This window comes from Pipistrellus kuhlii, unplaced genomic scaffold (genome assembly GCF_014108245.1).
Source record: "Pipistrellus kuhlii isolate mPipKuh1 unplaced genomic scaffold, mPipKuh1.p scaffold_m20_p_12, whole genome shotgun sequence".
NCBI classification, from domain to species: domain Eukaryota; kingdom Metazoa; phylum Chordata; class Mammalia; order Chiroptera; family Vespertilionidae; genus Pipistrellus; species Pipistrellus kuhlii.
The window spans coordinates 41,904,617-41,923,761 of NW_023425427.1; positions in this window are offsets into that span (position 1 = coordinate 41,904,617).

The window sequence follows — 19,145 nt, forward strand, 5'->3', positions numbered from 1 at the left end:
GGGCCCTCTCTGCTCCTTGGTGATAGACTGCACTTGGGAATTTTACATTGACCAACAACAGCACTACTTTCACCTTAGGGGTGTGTGCCTGTGTGTGTGTGTGTGTGTGTGTGTGTAACTTCGATGGATTTCACAAAGCCATCTACAGCGGTGTTTTGCTATCCTAACAGCAAGTTTTAATGGTGGCCAGTGGCTAAGGTTAGAGACCCAACCTGAGACCAGAGGCAAGCAGTCAGCAGGCCCATACAGGAACTAGACCTCTGATCGCTGGTTTCAGTGATGCCTCCAATTGCAGAACTAACCAACTTTATCGATATAAAATGTGCTGCTATGTTGCCTTTACAGGAGAGACTCAGCATGGAAGTTCAGAAAGTGAGCAATGCAGAAAGATACTAAGTATGCAGCTTAGGAGCGAGAAAGCAGGTGGCCTTTAACCTCTGGCTGACCTACAGAGGGCTAAGTATTTATTATTCCTTTAAGTCTCCTTTTGGTGTCAATAAATTGTGAATAAGACTTACCTCATCAGGTAGGATTACATAAAACTGTGGGAAAGTATTGACTTGAGTGACTGACAAAAGCACTCAATAAATGGTAGCTAGAAAGACCATTGCTATGATTATCTTTTCATTTTCCATCGGCTCTCTATTGCTTTGCTAATTTTAACCAGCATTTGGCCTTTTGGGTTCCCTGCCATAGGGATTTTGGAAGGCTTGAAGGCAGAAGCAGCCTGAAAACACTACTTCTCCCAGCTTCTCATCAAGTCTGAATGCGGGGAGACAAATCACAGAGGGGTCCTCAGGAGGAAGGCAGGAGGGAGACTTCTGTTTAGAAACCAAGTTGCCAGAGGAGAGCTGTCCCCCAGCCCTGACCGTGGCCTGCTCCTGAGACCCAGGAAGGGGCATGAAAATACTGGCTATGGCTCATGTCACACTTAGACTGGGCCTTTCTTTTTTCCTTGCTTCATTTATGACAGAATAATAAATCTTAAGCACAACACCCCAATCAATGTTTAAATACCACCTGCAAGGACAGCAGAGCAGAGGGGATGCTTAAAACTGGGCCTGACTTCTGCGTCTTCAGTGGCTGGCTGGTGACCGGGCTCCCACAGGAGGACCCAGGGTCAGGGTGACAGGAAATGAGATGTCCCCAGGGGCTGCGGGCTGGCCACTCTCCTGGTCCTGTCACCTCAGATCGCCACCTCCCTCTCTTCCCGCCCAGAAGCAGAAAGCCGAGGAATCGTGGATGGAGACGAAGCAGAACTGTGTGGCCCTGAGCATGTCACTTAACCTTTGTTGCTTTTTACTTGAAAATGAGGTTAACAACACTCAGCTTTCTGAAGATACAAGCTGAAATACAAAAGCACTTTAAGGATTGTTGTTTTTTTCCATGATAAAACCATTACAGAAATGAAATGAGTGTTGTGCCTTTCTTGCTGTATTCAAGGTGATATGCTAGCAGGCAGCAGCTGGGCGTCGCTGCAGGCTGCCCAGGACCAAACCAGAGAGGGTTGGACCTGCATTGCCACCTTCTGCCCACCATCCAGATATCATGGCTGACGTGTATACATAAGAAACTGTTTGACATTGAAACGGGGACTCAGAACTGTTGGGCATTGAAATTGGGACTCAAACATTTTTTGTTATTGTATGATTATTTCTAGTCTGTAGAGGCAAGATTTTTTAAAGGAAAGAAATGGGGAAATAATAGATATAGAGGCAAAGAAGCATTGAACTAACTGCCAAACTACAGTGGGAAGGCAGGGGAAGTTGGGGGAGGGGTGGGAGAGATGAGATCAACCAAAGGACTTGTACGCATGCATATAAGCATAACCAATGGATATAAGATACTGAGGGGGGGGGCAGGTGAGAGCATGTACTGGGGGTAGGGGAGGCCAGAGTGAGGTCCATGGGTGGGGGAGGAGACATTTGTACCACTATTTGTAATACTTCAAATAATAAAAAAATAACTTCTTTTTCAATTCCATGGACATAAGTTAAATGATTACACCATGACTCCATCACTGCATTTAGATGCGTGTAAACAGCAGGGCTACAACTAAACTGAGTTTCCTTCCTCCAAGACATCATGCAATTGAATTCACTGAAATAAACTGAATCGTTCTCAGTCTGGATGCCGGGTCTAGGAGTAAACAGGCACTATGATTGGATCCGCTGAGAAGCAGGTTTCTAATAGCAGAAGCACAATGGAAACACTGAGTTAAGTCATGGTTGTACTTTTTTATGATCAACTTGAAAGGCTTTTTTGTCTTAACAGTTCTGAAAACATTTCCCCCAAGTACTCCATTTTCTAAAACAGCCTTTTACTCATTTATCCTTCTCAAATTATCTAATCCTTAACTTCATGAAGAGTTCTCAAAGGAACTCTAGTTTTGTAAAAATGTTAAAAGTATGTAAAGGAAAACAAACAAACAAAAAAAAGCTTTTTCTCGTCAAGCATACGCTGGGTAAACAAATCAGTCTATCCTCCATATTACAGTACATCTTGGAAACCTGAACATCTTAACTATGCATTGTGTGTTTTAAGAAGGGGATATGCTACATAGCATTTCCCCAATTTATTTTACCAAGGAGATATTTGTTTCAAAGAGCATCCCTTAGAAATACAATGGGACAAACTGTGGGAAAATCTGGCTGAGAACTACGCAATTTTAAAACAATCTAAATTCTTACCCTCAAGGCAATACAACTCCTGGACCCAGACATCAGCGAGTCAAATGTGCCAGGACAATCTCTTCTATAGAAAGCTATCATACTTAAAACAGATAGTTAATTTTCATCCTTCAAAGGGGAGCTAGCCAAGGATAAGGATCACCAAATCTTCACACTCTTCTTTAAAACATTTTTTTTTCATATATAGAAAATAGAGGCCTGGTGCATGAAATTCATGCATGAGGGGGGTGGGCAGAGGAGAGGAGGGGTTCCTCAGCCCAGCCTGCACCCTCTCCAATCTGAGACCCCTCAAGGGGTGTCTGACTGCCTGTTTAGGCCCGATCCTAGTGGGATCAGGCTTAAACAGGCAGTCAGACATTCCTCTCACAATTCAGGACTGCTGACTTCCAATTGCTCACCTGCCTCCCTGCCTCATTGCCCTTAACCACTTCTGTCTACCAGCCTGATTGATGCCTAACTGCTCCCCTGCAGGCCTGGTCACCCCTAAATGCCCTTCACTGCAGGCCTGGTTTCCCCCAACTGCCCTCTCCTGTAGGCCTGGTCCCTCCCAACTGCCCTCCCCTGCTGGCCTGATTGCCCACAATTGACCTCCCTGCTGGCCATCTTGTGGTGGCCATCTTTGACCACATGAGGGTGGCCATCTTGTGTGTTGGAGTGATAGTAAATTTGCATATCACTCTTTTATTAGATTGGATGGTAGGTTCTTATTGTGGAATATTTGAAAAAACAAATAAAGAAAATAAAAGTTATCCATCCCTTGCTCTCAATTATTGAGGCTCAGTTATTGTATGTAATTTGTTTTTTCTTCATCATATGTATAGTAACATACATCTTCACATAATTTGTACATATAACTTTTCAACGGCTTTCCCATTTTATTCCAGCTCACTAGCACTACTCTTTCTCATTAAAAATCTTTAAAATCATAGTTTACAATGATTATGAAATATTTTATCATATGAATGTACAGTTAATTTCTATTGTTCAACCTCTATGCTGTTTCTAATTTTTCACTATTATAAATAGAGCTATTGTGACTATTCCTGCACATAAGTCTTTGTCTGTATTTATTTCCTCAGGATGGATTCCTAGAAATGGAATTATTGTGTCCAATGGCATGGATTTTTCAAGGCTCTTTATACACTAAAAGCTAACAGCTTGTCAGAATATTTACATCAATCTATTGTACATTCCAACAGTATGAAAGTGGACCATGGAATAATGACTTGTAGTTTAGGTATATCTAAATAAAAAATATCTAAAGAAATTCTTTCTCCTGAATTTTGTGAAGATAAAGAATTTGTTCAGAATTATTGTACTCACGCTCTATGTTAAAACTTTATACATGTTTATCATACACACATATGTATATAATATCAACTTACAATTCTGGCACATAAAGAAACTGTTAATAATTTGCCAGTAAGAAAGAAAAATAACTAGTTTAAATTCTGACATTGCTTATCTTTGCTCCATGAAACTCATCTTTCCATGAGCTCTATTGTTTCATGTTCTGAGGCTATAATCACTAATTTCAGGTTTATACTTATACATTTGCTTAAAACACAATCTTCCTCACCATTAACTATCAGTTTTGATTAGTTGGTACCCTCTTCCTTGCTCTCTTCTCTAACCTTCTTGCTGTTTCTAGGACATACCCTTGTATTTACTGTTTTTTCTTCCTAGAAATTATTTCTCAATTTATTTGTTTATTATTTCTTTATATCTCTATTTAAGTATCACCACTAAAAATATGCTTTTTGCCTCCTTATTTCTTTACATTATTTTTCCTAATAATTTTTATTACTTGACTTCATATTACTTATTCTTAAATTTTATGTATTGTTCTATTCCCCCTCCCAATAAAAATACCAAATCCACGAGGTCAGGAAGTATATCTACGTTATCTACTAACAGGCTCATAGAGTCTGGCACATAGTAGTAACTCAATAAACACTTGATAAATGATGAATGAATGAATGAATGAATGAATGAAATAATTTTTCCTACCTCCAAGCTCCTTTGAGAAAAGCTGTTCAGCTGCTAAATTTGCTAATTAAAACATCTGTGTGATTGTATAGCTGCCTTCTTCCTGGACCACATATTTTCTCCTGTGGGATCAGAGGTTTTAGTCATAGGCAATGCTAAAAGGAAGAGCGCTTAAACACTATTTAATGAGAAGAAGTATTTCTTGCTTACCACCTAATCTGTAAATTGATCTCCTACTAAGAAGAATATGAATACTAAAATGCTTTCTGTTCAGTATTTTTTTTATATCTGTCTGAGCTCAAGGGTGGTATTATTTACTTATGCTATATTTGATATTATGAGAGTAGGCAAGAATCTAACTCTAAAATGGATCTGTGGTGACAGGTGTACTGGTGAGGGGTGGGTGGGCAGGTGTGGGAATTTGGCCAGTATGGCAATGTTCACACTGTTGGCACTTTTTACCATTCTCTCTCTCTCTCTCTCTCTCTCTCTCTCTCTCTCTCTCTCTCTCTCTCTCTCTCTCTCACACACACACACACACACACACACACACACACACACACACAAAGTTATCTCCTACTTCTACATTTATTGAAATTTGACAGTTAGCTACCCTCTCATTTATGACTAAAGACTGAGGAAATACAGCATGAAGTGATGGTGTAGGGTTGAACTTACAAGTTCCAGTTTCATTGCTTCTACCTGAGAAACCAGTAAAAATCACTTAATTCCTCAGGATTTTAGTTACTTCATCAGAAAGTGAGAAATTGGACTAGATGATTTCTGAGTTTCTACAATTCTAATATTCTAAGATTATGATCTATGGCAGAGCTTTCCAAGTGTTTAACCATGGAATTACAAAGTCCACAAATATCCCCAGACAGCACAGGTGTCAGAGGAGCTCCAATGGACAAGGGCAAATAAGTCAGGGAAGGTCAGATCCTCATAACCCCTTAAGAAATGCAGGTTGCACATTAGCATATCAAGTGCTGATTATTAGCTATTAATAATGGTTACAGATTATAACTAATAATAGATATGGGTTATCCACTCTACCTCCTATTTACAGATTAAAATATTTTTAAAACTTGTATTCCTTATTTATTAGAAAGGAATAGCACCATTTCCTTGATTATTTTACTTTTTCTTCCCTTTACCTTCTTCAGATAAATAATAACTTTTTTGAAATTCGGTGATTGAAGCTCTATAATTATTTAAGAAGATGCATCATTTTTTGAATATATCCTGTGTTTTCTTATGTCCTGATATAGTTCTAATATCATCACCAGTTTTATTTTTGAAATACTTTTAGGCCATGAAAGTAACCTGTTTTTATATTTATTTGTGCTCGTTTTGACTTTTACATTCCTTTTATCTAGCATGCCCATTTACCCATTTAAATAAATTTAGCCTTTCCCTTTCCTAATTATCAAAGCACCAAAGATTATATGGTATGTTATCCCAAACTACCAGAAAGAGAATCTAAATATTCAGAACATTGTACTTTCTTTAGCTGTGGGCGTCTAGAACTTGCCAGATGCTTTGCTTTTAGCCAAATTAGATTTCCAGTAAATACTTCTAATCTTTCCTATATACTCCGATTTTAATGAAATGCTATTAGATACTCAAAGGCTGATCAATAGGAATTTTAAAAATAGTTGAGAGAAAGGTTCAATTAGACTCAGAAATCATATGCCAAAAGTTTCAGTAAGAGAATCAACATGCAAAATAATGGAATGTTCATTTCTTATCCTCATGTATTCTAAGCCCTTGTCAGAATAATAGCAATCTGAATTTTGCCTGACAATGGAGACAAGAGTTGGTTTCATGAAACCCTGAGATGACCGTAGCCAAATGTTTTCACCATTTCTTCTTTGAGTTCCTTCCTATACCTGCCTACCACATGCTTGTTTTTGTTGTTGTTGTTTTGTGTTTTATTTTTTTGTTTTTTTGTTCTGTTGTGACAACTGAGAAGTCAAGTGTGGGAGCTTCCTGCAAAGTGAAGGAAACTGACACCTCACCTAAGCACTGGACCTCACAGAATCTGAAACCCTCTTCCTTACTTACCGTAACTAATCTAGCATCCTTTGTCATTCTTCTCTGAGTTTCCAACCATAATACTAGTCTGCAAGGCCCAAGGATCTGCTATTGGTCAGCAGGATGACATCAGGTGGCAGGTCTCCTTGACCTTCTCAGTTCTCCAGGGCATCTCTGCTTAACATTGTAGGTTAGGGAGGACTTTCCAGGGACCAGGGGTGATTAAGCTTAGTCTTATTAAATAGTAGTTTATGTTATAAAGCTGCCTCACGTAAGCATGATCTAGTAGATAAAGCAAATGTCCCTCTTCTGCAAAGAGAAGAGCAGGGCCACATGGCCTTGACCTGGTGTTCGGTTAAAATCACCAACAAGACAAAGCAATAAAAAACATCCTAGTTAACCGAATCATCTGAGGGACCTTAAGAGTAAAAGCAGAATGCTCCATAAGTCCCACCTTGAATATAAAAGCCACATGCAGCCACATTGCACAGCATATTAAAATGTTAATTATTTGCTCCTCTCGGTCTCCGCATATGAAACAAATTGCCTAGATTAATTGAAATATACTTTATATGCTGGATATAAAGAAATTAACATTTTATTGCTTGTCAACATTGCTCTATTAAATATCAAAGCAAATTTTTCTTTCTTGTAACCACATGGATGCAAGATGCTACAAGTGTATCTATCAGAAAAATGGCGTTTATATTACCTTCATCACAATGCTATTCAAAGTTAAAATTAATCACGTATATCAATTATCTCTTCAAGCAAAATATGTTATTTTTGTCATGAACTAATGGAAATTAGCATGCTTGTAAGTTTTAAGTTAAATCTACCAAATCGTATAGCTTTCTACAATCTAAGTTTTTAAAAGTTTGTTTAGGAAAAAGGTTGAATTTGCAAACCATTTTTGTCATATGCACAGATTAAAACCTGATTAATGTTCTGACTTCTTAGATAATTTTTCATTAGGTTGTAAGGTAAAAACCCTTTAAAATACAGATTTCATAGTTTGTACCTTTAACTCAAAATAAGACTAAATTTAAAATTGAATAAACAGGTCATTTGTTGTTTAATGATGTAAAGTTCCAGTAAAAATTACGGCTCATGGAACCTTAAAATATACTTAACACAACATTTTGAAAGGTAGAAATTTTATTTCCCTTCATAGGCACTTAGAAATTATAGTTGAATGAGTTCAGGAGTATAAATAGAATATTTTCTCCTGAGGAGAGGTGTTACCCTCCCCCTGGCTATCTTCCCACTCAGGTCATTACACTAGGCCTTTTGAAATTACCCCAGAAGTTCTAATTAGACACAATCTTCTCTGCTTCCTGTTGTAAACTGCTGCCCCAAGTCTTGTTCTGAAATGTGTTTCAAATCCTTGCCACTCCCCATCTTCCCCACTCTTCCCCTTAACACTGTGTGATCTGGAGAGGTCTATGGAAGCACAAGGTCAGAGTCAGCACTGGCATCCATAGGGGATTCTGCAGCTAGACAGAGTGAAGCTGAGATGGAACAACAAATACTCCATGGCAACTGTGGTGCAGGCCATTAGCATATTGCTCATTTCCCCCTGAATGATTCTCTAGAACCTATCAGATCCTCCAGAAAAGGGAGATTTGAACCCCATGATGGGGAATCACTTTGCAAGTGTGAATGATTATGTTCTTATCAGCTCCCTGTAGGAGGGTAACACCTCTACTGGTGAAGTATCAGCTTAATAAAGCACCAAGACCAAGAGAGAATTTCCTTGAAATGTGAGGAAGAGAAACGAAATAATAAAATAAACATAGTCTCAAATTTAAATGATTTTACTGCATTTTTGTCCATGGGGCTATTCAGCTAGATGCTATTATATCTTGGAAGCTTCCAAGAGAATTTCTAGAAATGTATAAAGGCACGATGCTATCCCTTTATTGATACTGCTTTAAAGTCATTATCTAAGACATATCTACCTATCTATCTATCTATCTATCTATCTATCATCTGCCTGCCTACCTATCTATAGATATAGATATAGATGATACAGATATATTATATATATATATATATATATATATATATATATATATATATATATACACATCTCTCCATCAAAACAATTGAAAATTTCATATTTTCTAAAATTTTAAATTATGCAAATGGCATAATACCTTCTCTGTTTGACAGTCTTAGGAATTATGTTATTCTACAAAATCTGTGTGTCAGAAAAGAAAAACTGATGAAAACTGTAGCATAATATGCTCTTATTAGAGTTACATCTCTGAGATTTTTTAGAACTGGTTTAAATTATAGGGTTGAGATAAGTCAGAACAAGAATATTTTTTTAATATCTATTTTTGGTAACTGGCTAGGGTTTGCATTGTTTTCAACTACTTTTTAATAAACTCCAAGTTTTGGACAACTGAGCATTTTTATAAAACATTACTGACAGAATTAAACACACGCCACAGAAGGAGGTAATTTAGCAATTTAAACTCTTTTACAGGGATAATGAAGTGAGAGTTTCTGGGAAGAAAATAAGTCTGGTGGATTATTTCCTTTCCAGAAATCGCCTCTTGTTTGGAGAAAGATCTAAACTGTTAGAGGTTTTGATTTTTCATTCAAGTATGTGATTATTTTTCTAATTTGTGCTGGGGAAAAACTGACGCTTATTCCTTAGCCTCCAGAGGTGGTCAAGTAGGATGAGAGCATGAGAAGATCAAAGCCGGTCATGTGACAAGAAGAAAGTTGTAAATTACAGAGGCAGGCTCTGAGAGGCTGGTGTTGAGTATCACAATGTGTTTACCAACTGGATTCTGATCAAGAAGGGGAAACCCATGGAAAGTAAAAGGGGTGAAAACTTCTGAGCCATGTTATGCTGCCATCAAACATGGGAAGTTTGCTTTGCTTTCTTCCTCTGTCCTCAGAGCCCAAAACCAGGACAGGAACTGGACGGTTACTCTGGCGATCTGGCACACACTTTGTAAATATTTACATCATAAAATGTAGAGCCTAATATTTAGCTCTGATGTTGACACTCCAGTATGACACTTCCAAAAGTTCCTTCACATGGGATCAAGGCAAGTAATAATAATAAAAAATAGTTAAAAAAATAAAAATATGATTATAATGAATTAAATGCTTCCCAGTACCTACATCAAGCAGGCTTTTAATTCACAACATTAAAATATCTGGGCAGTTCAGGATCCCATATTTCCATGGAGAAGGCACTTGTCTACTTGGGAGGCGGCATGATGTAGTGGAAAGAACATGACTTAGAGGCTCGGAGACCTGGATTCACATGTTAACCCATGCACTTAATAGCTCCATAAACTCGGGCAGTTACTTCTCTCTGTTTTCCTCATTTTAAAAATACCTACTTTGCTCTGTCATTTGAGGACTAGATGTGATGATAGAAACTACATAGCAGACTGCCTACTATGCTGTGGCAATCGAGAAGAACACCAATATGGGTGTTTCCTCTTTATTAAATTGAACTATTTTGCCTCTTTGCTTGAATTAACTCTATTTATTTATACCAACAATAAATTAATATTTCTAAAAAGCACATAATGGTGAGAGTACTTCATATGGCATTTCACATAAAATAGTCTTTCAATTAATATTTCCTTTCTGTTGACATCTGTGCTTCCCTGACTTTCTGCCTCACATTGTTCTTGGTGTATAAACTGTAAAGATGCTAATCTAATGGCCTTACTAGATAATCTTTACAAGGATATATATTTGTATTTTCATACTGAACATGGTGGGGTTAATAAGTACTTATTGAATGAACAAATAAACGAACAAAGGCATAAAATGTAATTATTACCATGCAGTATATTAGCCTAAGAATGTAACTCATTGCTATGTATAGCAATAAGTTAAATAGGCTGTTTCTGTATATCTATTTATCTACCTATATTACCAACTATCAATCTGGAGAGAAAGCGAGTGATATAAAAAATAATTTCCATGACTGTAGGAAGAAGTAAACTAATTGACTAAATTATTTTAGCTTAATATTATTTAAAAATTTTAAATATACCTAAAAGTAGAGGGAATAGCATAATAACCTCTAAATAGCTTCAGGAACTAGAATCTTCTAACTGATTTTGTTTTCTCTTTACTTACTTCAAGACATGAAACACCAAATCCCTAGAGGGACACTCTCTCAAGCAGGTTGTGCAGGCATCGTGAGGATTAATAAGTTAATACATAGCTCCATTCTTAAATTATATTACACACAAGGGACCAATCAACTTGAACATGAATGAACAGATTCAAGAAATAAAGTTCAGTCTCAATAAAGTCCATAGAAATTGCTTTTAAAGATTATAATCTATTTTAAAATTATTACATAAATAAATTCAGGAATTGAGAAAAGCAGCTTGCATGAATCAGCCATTCTAAGATACAGAGTAAAACCAAGAAAGATGAGAAGTGACTTTGAGAGAAAAGGGGCCCATGAGTGGAACAGCAGTGATAGTGATAAAAATTTCAAGGATTAACGAAAAGCAAGAATCCTCATATTTAAGTACAGCAAGTTATACAGAATAAGTAAAAATTAATCCACACAAAGACCCATTCTATTAAGATTTCTTAACACAAATGACAAAGAAAATTTTAAATGCTGTGAGAGTAAAAAGATAATTCTCAAAGGGATGTCAATTATAGAAAGAGATTTCTCCGGTACAGTAAGAGATGCCAAATAACAATAAAAGAATTTCTTTATTGAGCTGAGAAAAAATAATTGTCAGCTTGGAATGCCAAGCTAAATGATCTTTTAAGAGTGAGAGCAAAATATATTCTCATATGAAGACTGGAAGGAATGCACTTAAACCCTTGCTGGAAGCACCACTCTACCAGCTAATCAAAAAAGAGGAACTGTAAACTCAGCAAGGTGTGTCATGCAAGAAAAAAATAGCAACAGAACAAAAATAATAAACATATTGGTAAACCGAAATAGGCAGGGACTGTAAATAATAATAATAATATAATAATAATAATAATAATAATAATAATAATGATAATAACTAAAAGATGAAACTAAAACAGTAAAAACAATCAATAAACCAAGATCAGTAGAGAGGTAATTAGAGGCAGCTATGCGAACCACCATACCAACAACACAGGGCAAAAAAGGAGGTAATTGATGTTAAAGCATTTAAGACACAATTTGTACTTGAGAAGTCGGGCTATAGCTTCTGTTTGCCCCACCTGATACAATTACCACACTACCTACAATCTGCCCTGGAAGGCTGACCTGAATGCATTACATCATCATGATCCTGAACCCTATGGCTTCTAATTAAGTTCAGCCAGTAGGCAGAAGACTAGAGGAGGGAGGATAGGGAGCTAAAGCATATGTATTCTCCTCACTCTCCTTCTGTGGGTTTACCTAGGACTGATGGGAATCAAGAAAGAAACACAACTCTTCCAGGATCCTATACTACTTCTCTTCTTCGTTTTGAGACTAGAAATAGTGATATCCCCACTGCTACTTGATCTAGGTTTCTGCACTCCTCAGTGTGAACCCCCTGACCCGCTCATCTTTGAAAATAGCCCCTCTTCAAGTCAGTCCTCTTCATGTGACCTTATTTAGAGAGTGCTATTGCTTTCCTTTTAACCCTTGACTTGAACAGAAGGCAAATGTATTGATTAAATTTATATTTTTTAATTTAAAAATTAAATAATTAAATTAAAAATTAAGTAATTAAGAGTGAACACGCGAGTGTGTGTGTGCGCGCGCCCACACACACATACACACACACAACACACAAAACAACAGAAAGCAAATAATCAAGTTGCCAACAAACGAAGGAATACAGGAGATTTATAAATAAAGCTCAATCCAATAAAATGCAGGAAAAGAGAGGAAAGAACATAGAAAACACAAAATAACATAGTGGAAAATAATTAAGCAACAATTCCAGTGCGGATTATGGTAGAGGAGCATATATTAGACTTAGTCTTAATAGATAAAAAATATAAAAGTTGGACCAAAAAGAAAACAAAACCAAAGAAAAAGCCACAATGCATAAAAAAAAAAACCCCAAAAAACAAAACTCACTTCTTTGAGTTTCTCACCCAAAGTAGTGAGAAAATGTAAGATGTATAGTTCATTATTTTTATTGAATTCATTGTGGTGACATCCTATATAGTAAAGAACTAATATGCTAATTTGACTGGACTGCAGAATGACCTTCCAGAATGACCAGTGGTTGTAGCTTCGGAACCGTAGAGCCTCAAGGCAGTCAGGGCCTTGAGGGCAGAGCATCTTGCATGAATTTTGTGCATCAAGCCTCTAGTTGTCTAACAAGATTATATCATTTTCAAGTGTACAATTCTACATCACCTGCATATTGTATTGTGTTCATCATCCAAAGTCAAGTCTCTTTTCTGTCACCATTTACCCCCACTATATCCTCTTCTATCTCCACCCTTCCTTTCCCTCTTGTAATCACCATACCATTGCCTATGTCCATGAGCTATTGTTGTTTCTTAATCCCTTCACCTTTTTCACCAGCCCTGCAAACTCGTCCCCTCTGATAGCTATCCATCTGTTCTCTGTATCTATGAGATTGTTTCTAATTTGTTTTGTTCATTAGATTCCACATATAAGTGAAATCATATGCTATTTGTCTTTCTTCGCCTGACTTATCTTACTTAGAATGTACAGTTTTCAAAAGAAGAGAGTTTACTAGGTGAGCTCCACATTTACCTGGCCTTTCCTTTGATTGATGCTTTCTAGTTCTCAGTGGGCCAGGGAAACATCTTACTGGGCTAGAAAGACCAAGAATGTGGGGCTTCCAGAAAGACTTGAAATAAATGGGAAGAAAACTCTGGAAAGGAGAGTCAAAGGAGGAAGCTCTAAAATCTTCATACAAATGTCCTCAAATTATTGGCTGACTACTAGGCTGTCTGAAGGTCAGACATTGAAGAACTGAGTAGAAAGCATTAAGCATTAACTGGGAGGCAAAAGGGCTGAAGAAAGATGAGTAAATGGGATAACAGAGTTTAGATTTCAAGTCCCAATAAGCTTAAAGAAAATGCCAATCATTTCCAGCATTTCCCTTGGATTCCAGAGGGCCATGTACCAGAAGTAAGGGTAAAATTAGAATATACAAGCCATTATAAATCCTCTATAGCAAGGTCTGCAAACTATGTCTGGTTTTTGTAAATAAAGATTTATCAGATCATAGCTAGACATATCCATTGCTTTATATATTATCTATGGCTGCTTTCAGATCTGAGTACTTGAAGCCCCTCCCCCCATAAAAAAAAAAAAAGCTTACTAGCTTCGATATCTGACCTTTAATTGCCCATTTTTCTGTACAGGAGTTAGGAGATCCACCGGCGATGCCTGCAAGAAAAATTAAACTTCACTGAAAGAAAATAACATCGGAAAGAGTCTGGATTTGTCATCCACATAGACATGACATCAAAAATCATGAGGCATGCTAAAACAGTACAAATTGACTAGAAACCAAGACAAATAATTAACAAGAGAAATAGATTGTGTTGTTGTTGGCTTCACATATTTTAAGTAAAAGACTGGTACTTATTTTTAATCATTTTTTATTTTACAGTGTTATAGACAAAGTTGCAAAATAGTTCATCAAGTGGCCCATCAGAGTTCTCATCTACCCTTCATTCCTCTTTCCTTTATGCTACTATCCCATCTTATATCCTCAGAGTATAAGTTTCTAAATCATAACATTAATACTGAAAAACTATTATTAACCTCAGACCTTATTTGAATTTCACCCACTGACCTCCTAATTTTCTTTTTCTGATTCATGATCCAATCCAGGATCCCACATTGCATTTACCCTTTATTTCTCCTTCATTTCCTCTAATCAGGGACAGTTTCTCAGTATTTTCTCTCTCTCATGACCTTACTACTTTTGAAGCATAAGGCCAGATTTTTTTAAAAATGTGCCTTAATTTGTATTTGTCTGATGCTGTCTCGTGATTGAATTGAGGTTACATATTTTTGCCAAAAATATCATCGAAGTAATGTTGGTACTTTGCAGTGCATCATATCATTAGGTACATGAGGCCCTTATTACTTACTGGTGATGTTAACTTTGATTACTTGATTAAAGGAGTGTCTGACAGGTTTCTCAGACACTAAGTTATTATTTTTCCCTTTGTAATTAATAACTACCATGTGGGGAAATTGGGACCATGCAAATATCCTGATTCTCATCATACTTTTCGCCTACTAATTTCAGCAGCCATTGATGATTTTTATCTGTAATAATTATTACTCGTGTTGTTTGCCAGATGGGTATTTTCCCTTCTGCATTAATTAAATGGAATTTTACTACATAGAATAGTTATCTGTCTCACCATTTATTTAATAATTCAACCAGATGTATCAGCATGAACTGATGGCTATGTATTTTATTTTATAGGTTATAATCTATCACTAACTTTATGTAATTTTGATGCTTAAAATTATATTGGCAGCTACTTATGTCCTGTTGAAAATAATTTTTTTTTTTAGCACTTTCTTCCTTTCTGACACATAAAATGTGTCAAGCTTATCTGAATACAGGTAAGAGGAAATATCCACTTGAGAGACAAAAGGTTTAAAAAACAGATCAAAGCCTAAGAGATATATAGATTATGGACAAAAGACTTAATTGACACTTATGTAGTTGGAATCTCAGAAGGAGAGGAAAGAAAATGCAGTAGAAGTTGCAAACAATAGGATTGAGGATTTTCCAAAGCAGATGACAGAAACTCCTCCACAGATTAAAAAAATAAAAAAGGCATGGAAAACTAAGCTAGGTAAATAGAAAGAAAAAATGCATTTAGAAATATCAGAGACAAATGGCTGAAAACAAAAATGTAACAAAAAAAAAATACCCATATAAAGCATACAAAGAAAAAAAGATATACTACCTTCAAATTAAAAACTAATTCTGATGGCCAGCTTTGCAACAAAAATTATAGAAGCCATAACTCAGTGAAATGACATTTTTAAGGTGTTGAAAGAAAATATAAAAACTACTAACCTATAATTGTATGCCTAGCCAAAAAAAAAAAAAAAAAAAAAAAAAAAATCTTTAAACTGAAACCAAATTAAGTGCTTCCTGACAAATAAAATCTGATAGCATTTATTGCCAGTAGGCACACACAGCAAAGGGTAAACAAGTTTTTCAGGCTGAAGGAAAATGGCCCATAATTGAAATAAAACTGAAGGAAGCAATGAAGCGCAACAAAAGTGGCAAATATGGGAAATGTAAAAATATGAAAGGATATTAAATGTTTAAAAAATAATCAGAAATATGTCAAGGTGTTAGTTAACAACAGAGATGTTAAATATATGACAAAAAAGCACAGATGGTTGTAGTAATATTCTTCTATTGTTTCAGAAATGCTAAAAATTATTAATCAACTCACAAAAGTAAGGATAAAGGAAATAATAGATATAAGAGCAGAAGTAATAGACTTTAGAGAAGAGTTATCAGAAAATTACCAGCCAAAAGTTTGTTGAAAAATATGATATAATTAACTTAAATAATTTATATTAATAAAAGAGTAATATACTAATTAGACCAAGAGACCTTCCAGATATCTTTCTGGACAAAGCCATGGTGGTGGGGCTGAGGCAGAGGCAGTTAGGGGGATCAGGCTGGCGGGTGGGGGGGGGCATTTGGGGGCAATCACGTTGACAGGCGAAGACAGAGGTGATCAGGCCAGCAGGCAAAGGTAGTTAGGGGCAATCAGGCTGGCAGGCGAGCATTAGGAGCCAGTGGTCCCAGATTGTGAGAGGGATGTCTGACTGTGGGATCGGGCCTAAACTATCAGTAGGATATTGCCCAAGGGGTTCTAGATTGCAGAGAGTGTAGGCTAGGCTGAGGAACAACCCCCCTCCTACTGTGTGTACATGAATTTTGTGTACTGGGCCTCTAGTGTAATAATAAACTTTTAGTAAGATATATCTTACTTCCAAGTATAGTGAAAATATAAAATAATCAGCAACAGAATGAAATAGCAGATATAACTACAGATCCTGTAGATATTAAAAAGGATAATAAGGTGCTCTTATCAATTAATGAGTGCCAATAAATTCAATATAAATGAAATAGGCAAATTATTTTAAAAGCACAAATTTCTAAACTAATAATACAAGTAAAAATATTGAATAATGCTTTCTTAAATAAATAAATTTTATAATTAAAAACCTTCCCATGTAGCAAACTTCAGGCCAATATGAATTTATTAATAAATTCTTCTAATCTTTTAAGCAATAATATTAATGTTACCTAAACACTTACCAATCCATTTTACGAAGGCTTGGCAGTGATGAGTGACATGTACATTAATAAACTTACAGATCAATATATGAAGATATATGTAAAATCTTCTTAATTAAATATCAGAAAATTGACCACAGTGATATATAAAAAGTATAATACATCATAATCAAGTGAGATTTATCCCATGTAGGAGAGGTTGACTTAACCTTTAAAATCAATCATAAGGCTTATTTCAAAAGCCAAGAAGAAAAAACTTATATATAAAAATTTTTATTTTTGTAGATGCAGAAAAAATGTTTTTATAAAATTTAGTAACTACTCATAACAAATTTAGCAATAAATTAAGAATAGGAGAGACTTTCTTTAATCTGATCAAAGATTTATATTTAGAAAAGTTCAGTTAACATCATATTTAATGGTGAAATACTGAATGTTTTCACCCTAAATTTGGGAACAAAGCAAAGATTTCTATTTTTTACTACTTCTATCCAAAATTGTAATAGAGGTCTTAGTCAGTATAATATGACATAAAGAAAAAGGCATGAAGACTGGAAAGGAAGACTGTTTTCTTTTAACAAAAATACAAAACAATCTATATGCTATTAGAATAAATGAATTCAGCAATGTTGCCAGATACAATATTCTAAAAATTAGATTATATTTCTATTGTTGTAACAAAGTTTGAGTATGATAATTTATAATGCCATTGAAATTTATATATACTTAGAAATAAGTTTAAGGATTTACTTAAATTGCAAAATAAAAAAAAATAAGAATCTACAATGAAAACAATTCATAATTGGAAAAAATAATAAAAGACCTAAATAAATGGAGCAATATGCCATGTTCATGGTTGGGGTCAAATCAATTTTATTAAGATATCAGTGCCCTACAAATTGAATTACAGATTTAATACAATCAAATCAGAATGTGAGCAGATTTGAGTGTGTATATATATTGATGACTTGATTCTGAAATTTATATGGAGATAAAGAGAATTTAGAATGATTGCCAAGATAATCTTGGCATAAAAATGTAAAGTTTTTTATTGTAGGCTACTATTTCAAGATTTACTGCAAAATGTATTATATTAATAAGACAAAATGGCAGTGTCACAAAGCAGATAAATATTTCAGTGAAACAAAATAGAGAGTTAAGGAATATGTCCACACTTAAATGGTTGCTAGATTTATGGGAAAGACTCTAGTAGATTTATTGAGGAAAGATTGGTCTTTTCAATAAATGATTATAAAGTACAGGAACACATATGGAGACATATCAGAAAAAAATATTGCTACAAGAAATATCCAAGATTTTACTGCCTATGTTTTCTCCTAGAATTTTTATAGTTTTGAGTCAAGCATTTAGACCTTGATCCATTTTGAGTTTATTTTTGTGTGTGGTATAAGAAGGGGGTCTAGTTTCATTGGTTTGCACACATCTGTTCAATATTCCCAACATCATTTAATGAGTAGATTATCTTTACCCCATTATAAGTTATACCTCATTTGTCAAATATTAATCAACTATATAGGTATTGGTTTATTTCTGGGCCCTGGGTTCTGTTCCATTGATCTATAGGTCAATTTTTATATTAGTACCATCCTGTTTTGATTACTATGGCTTGGTAGTATAATTTCATATTATGTAGCATGATCCCTTCAGATTTGCTCTTTTTTCTCAAGATAGCTGTTGCTATATGGGGTTTTCTGTGGGTCCATATAAAATTTTGTGCTTTTGTTCCTTTTTATTGAAGTTATTAAAGTGATACTGGTTAACAAAATTATATAGGTTTCAGGTGCATAACTCTAAAATACATAAGCTGTACAATGTATTTTGTGTTCATCACAGCAAGTCAGTTTCTGACCATTTATTCCCACTATACTCTCCTCCCTTCAACCTCCTTTTCCTGGAAATCATCCATTATCCATGTCCATGAGTTTTTTCTCTTTTTTTTTTCTTTTTAACTCAATCCCTCCACCACCCTCACCCAGCACTCCCCACAGACAGTTGTCAGCCTGATCTCTATCTGTGAGTCTGTCTCTATTTTGCTTGTTAGTTCATTTTGTTCATTAGATTCCACATATGAGGGAAATCATATGGTACTGGTCTACCTCAGACTGGCTTATTTCACTAAAAATAACACTCTCCAGGTCTACCATGT